This window comes from Rhinopithecus bieti, unplaced genomic scaffold (genome assembly GCF_001698545.2).
Source record: "Rhinopithecus bieti isolate Rb0 unplaced genomic scaffold, ASM169854v2 scaffold_12088, whole genome shotgun sequence".
In the NCBI taxonomy this organism is placed as follows: domain Eukaryota; kingdom Metazoa; phylum Chordata; class Mammalia; order Primates; family Cercopithecidae; genus Rhinopithecus; species Rhinopithecus bieti.
Genome location: NW_016807975.1, coordinates 2,197,362 through 2,202,704, shown reverse-complemented (window position 1 = coordinate 2,202,704; position 5,343 = coordinate 2,197,362). Strand labels below are relative to the sequence as shown.

Genomic DNA, 5,343 nt, shown 5'->3' with positions numbered 1-5,343 from the left:
TTGAAATTTTAGCCTCCAGAACTGTGAGGCAATACATTTATGTGAAGGCACTCCGCTTGTGGAACGTTGTTACAGCAGTTCCTAGAAAACAGTTTACAGGACTATGAAGTGCATGTATTGGAACTCAGCCATACTTAAGATTCCTCGAACCTAATCTTACTTTGTAAAATAAATCAGTCTGACGAAAGGCTTAAGACATGCATCGGACCGAAAACACAGAATGGAATCCTGTGTTCTCCTGGCATTTAATCTCGATCACATATTATGATTACATTATGATAATTCGGGAGCAAATGTTCTCCCGAACATGATAGGCAACAATAGCAGGTTGCTAGGCAACCCGCAGCTGGGCTGCAGCAAAGGAGGCAGCACGACCTCGCACCGGCCCAAACAAAGACATACTCTAGAATACATCCTGAGATAAAACGGGTGGATCCCGCAGTTGTTGTGGAATAAATCTCCTTCTCTTTTCTATATCTATGTGTGTAGATATATGTGTGTATATCTGTGTGTGTGTGTGCACACACATGTGTATTTAAATGCACCTACTTTCTTGACCAATTTAAGAAAAGAATAACTCCTTTGAGGCGATCCTTCCTGTCTAAGCTTGAGTTTCTATTTCAATAACTGCAAATTCATCTTGGTAGGCTACTCGTCCGGTTAGGGTTGCTGTTTCTAGACTACACCTTAGCAGTGTGGAAATTATTGATGCACAGATCCTTTGTGATCTTATATTGGAATGTTGGTGTTTCACCCCTATACATTATGTTAAATTCTAAGAAAAAATGCACCTCATAGGTAATGGATGGAGAAACACTGATCAAGACATTTTTGGATTCCAAGTTACCAAAGTATTGAACAAAATCTCTCAGAAGTACAGTGCAGCCAATGTCAAATGGGAAACCTGTTCATATATTATGAACTTCTAAGAGTAGTAACATCAAAAGTTACATAATAAACAATGGCTCTGATTGTCCATCATCCCATTCATTTAATTGGAGAAAAGCAAATAAATACCGACTTAGTACACAAGGTACTGAAGAGCCTAACAAGACTCAAAATTCACCATTGATTAATTGATCCTGAAAAACATGTTCCTATTCAAGTAACGTCTGAAAAAAAAAGACAAGATAAAGGGAGATTTGAAAACTGTTTCTTTATACACATCAAAGTTAGCAAAGTCATCCACTATGTGTCATCTGCAGAGGAGTTAAAACAAAGGACTTTTTCTGGACCATCTAACTTGGGTAAATTCTTCAAAGGCACATTATTAGGAAGAATGTTATATTCTTCAGTCAGTGCTCCAGAATCACCGTTGAATGGATTTTACGGAAACCCACTGAATTTCAATAGCATGCAAAGACCTAGAGCAAACTCTTGTGCTCCTAGAAGTAGTTTTAGAAAAAGCTTAGCTCAATCCTCAGACAATATTATGCATATTACTAGTGACAAAAAATGGTAAGGTCCCACAACTGTTCACATTCAATTCAGAGTTCATTTCTTGCACCTTCATCTATAACCACATCACACTCCTTCATTAGAGCTATAAATATCAGAGTCTTGTAAGTACTAACAGCTATCCATTAGAGTACCTCTGCACTCATGTATGCTAACAAGAAACTATCAGCAATAAGAAATATGAAATGAGAGTGAACATTTGGGATAGGATTTATTAGGTCTTATGCTGCTGGTGTAAAGAAATTGGCTTTACAATGGCCCAGGTGCAACTTTCACTTTAGGTTATTGGATGGTTCATCTCTTTCTACTGAAATCGAGCTGACCTCAAGTTTCTGGGACTTTGATGGATCACAATTAATGGAAATAAAAATCCACCTGCTGACATATGTGTAGAAGATTATGCTACAGTTTGGGCTAAGGATAAAGCTACTAATGAGGATCAATAATTAAATGAAAATGAAAGTTATAGAACAGTAAATGAACAGACCATGAACCATGATGCTAAAATAGATACCTGAGTGAAGGTGTGAATAATATTTCCTTATCTTCTTTATCATCTTCTGATAACAATGATTTAAGTGAAGACTTCAGAGAATATTTAATAGGTGCAAAAGACTTCAACAGAACTTGAATAACTCTAGAGGAAATTTATCTCAAAGAAGAAAAATATGAAAAGGTACCACCCCAGAATATATCTGATTCTCTCAAGGAAAATGAAAAATCATTCAGTGAAACTAATAGATATAAACATCTCTAACATGAGTGAATATACAAAACATACTTCTAGGAATAATTTGCTTTCACCAGACACAGATTTTAGAGCTGGTTCTTCATTTGGACTCTCCATCTGATAGCTGTAATGGAACATACATGTGGAAAGAAGAGGGCTTGGAACCCACTGGAAATGTCTATCCAATTGGGAGTTATGAGTCCTATGAAATGAACAGCATGGATATTTTGAATAATCTTGAATTATGTGAATTTGAGGATGATGGCCTTATGATACACATCTTGAAAATGTGGAACATGAAAATATGAACTGCTTTGACTGACCAGACAGAAGTGTTCAACAGCCTCAGGAAGAATTTGGGAAAAGGCCACCCTAGAAGTTGAGTAGACAAGAACACTACCATCTCAGTCATCCTAACCGCTATGATTACCATGGAAAAAGTAATGTGAGTGGAGGCTCTCCCTATAGTGAACCTTCTTTGGGTCATTTTGAAAGCTATAGAGAGACACCCCTCTTCCAGGTTCAGAAAATTTTTGCAGATGTACCAGAAAATGCAGTGATGCTGAATGAGATGACCCTCCAACACATGGTTCAGGATTGGACCTTTGTAAAAACTCAGTTACTCAAGCTGAAACACCTCCTGCATCAGCATGAAGGAAATGGTTCATGGCATGATATTCAACTATCATTGCCATCTAGTACAGAACCAGAAGTTGGTAATGAAGTATATGAGAATGAAGATTTATTACATGAAATAAAATGAGTTAAAGAGAAAATAAACACAAAAGATGAAAAGATTCAACAATTAGAACTTCAGCTTGCAATTTACTATAACCACCACCAAAAATCAAGGAGGAAAAATGCACACATACTGATAAATATACCAAAACACCCTGGAAACAAATTCCTCCTCAAGTGCTACAACCTTCCAGCAGCCTTCCCAGACCAACAGACCATGCCAGGAGAGAATGAATATAGCCACAACATACGGAGATCCCCAGCGAAGGTGCAATCCAAGACATGTGTCAGGTCTTCGCGTATCTGGATGAAAGCTTTACATATGACTTGCAATAAGAAAGCAACTATGGTTTGGAAGACCAGCCTTTTGCATCAGGCCCACATTAACAATGGATGTGGCTAAGAGTACATTTTCTGAAGCAAACTTGAACATGACTGTAAATGCTCAAGAGCCTTATCATTTGCCAAATGATAAAATTAGTGACATGCAGTTTATACCCACTTTTCTTCAGACACCTCTCCAGTCTAGTACAGTAGACCAGGCTAAGAGAGTTCGAAGCTATACATTTCATCTCATGTCCTTGCAGCTTTTAAAGCCATCCATCTTGATTCTGTGATACCTCCTCCAGTTTCTGAATCATCTCCAAGCTGGACTCCCACTTGGAAGAAGTCTTTGATAATCACAGCATGTAATTCAGCAAAACTTCAGTCAACATCAAGTAAGAAAAAAAAATCGTACAACTAATCAGAATCTGAGAGTGCCTAAGCTCTGCCACCCTTCAGGTTCTTTCAAACAAAAACAAATAAACAACCTCCAACAAGAGCCTCAAAGCTTCTAAGCTAAACAAGCATCTCAAACACACTAAGACAAAGAAAATAAATCATGTAGAATCCAAATGGCAATTTACATTTTGGGGATTCTTTGGCCTGTAATCATTATTCCAGTCTTCTTAAACCAAAGATATATTAAGTACATAGCCGTCACCTGCCAATTTGTTTTTTAAAAAACCATCTGTTCTGTAATCGTTTTACATGCTGTTTTATAAGTGTTTGACAGTTCCTGCTATACACACTCTCTCTCTCGCCTGCCACCACATAAAACATGCCTGCTTCCCCTTCCGCCATGAGTATAAATTTTCTGAGGCCTCTCCAGCCATGCAAAACTGTGAGTCAATTAAACTGTTTTGTCTTTGTAAATTATGCAGTCTCAGGCAATTCTTGATAGCAGTGTCAGAATGAACTAATACAATTGTTTTTACATTATTTCAGATCTCAGTATCAATAATTCAATTAAATCATCACTGAATTCGTTTAACAAATATTCTTGTACAAATACACTATAGTATTGCAAAATTAGTATTTGCAATTGATCATTAACCATCATCTCTGAAAATGTACTGTTCAAATAATCCAATTATATATTAGCAAAAACAATTAAAAAATTTAACAAAAAAATACAAGATTATAATAAAAAAGAATTCATAAGCAAAATTTTAGAAAACTAAGTAAATGAAAAGGTATACTGTGTTCATACATTTTATCATTTTATCATTTCATATTCAGTATGTGTATTTTCTCCAAAATGATTTTTATAATTACACAAGGTCTCAACCAAATCTCAGTAGCAATTTTGTAAAATTGATTATTCTAAAACATATAAAGGTTGGAAAGGCCTAATACAGTGAAAACAAATTTGTAAAATAAGGAAGTTGAAGCATTTAACACTATGTGGTTTTGAGACTTAATTTAGACTGGGAGCATCATATAATTCATCAAAAATATTTTAAATAAATACTACTCAAAATAATTACTGGGCACAGGTATTTTATCAATAAATTGGATTATAAAATTTGATCTTAAGACCATGAGTAATGTCTATTCTTTTAAATGCTGTCTGCTTACTAATGAAAAAATATGACTTAACAAAATTAGAACCAAGTTAATGGATAAATATCTAATTATGAAATTTCCAGAAAAACAAGGATAATCATCAAAATCTAATAAAATAAACTAAAATAACACAAATAAGACATCTTTAGGTAATTGTAGTTACTTTGTTTTATCTATATTTTGTACATATACAATACCATATATTGCTTCAGTAAGAATTTATCAAATGCCTATTGAGCTGATCACCAGAAAATGAATTGAATGGAAGCCTTCATCAGATACTTACTGAATGCCAGGCACTGAGTTGAATGCTCAGATTCAGACATGAATAAAGCTGGGTACAGTGGCTCATGCCTGTAATCCCGGCACTTTGGGAGACCAAGGCGGGTGGATCACTTGAGGTCAGGAGTTCAAGACCAGCCTGGCCTACATGATGAAATCCTGTCTCTAATAAAAATACAAAAATTAGCCAGGCATGGTGGTGCGCACCTGTAATCCCAGCTACTAGGGAGACTGAGGCAGGAGAA

General features: G+C 35.9%; 1 pseudogene; it reads left to right on the top strand.

Moving 5' to 3' along the window:
• The first annotated feature begins 801 nt into the window (after positions 1 to 801).
• Positions 802 to 3,896, top strand: LOC108537152 (serine-rich coiled-coil domain-containing protein 2 pseudogene; annotated as a pseudogene).
• The last annotated feature ends 1,447 nt before the right edge of the window (positions 3,897 to 5,343 follow it).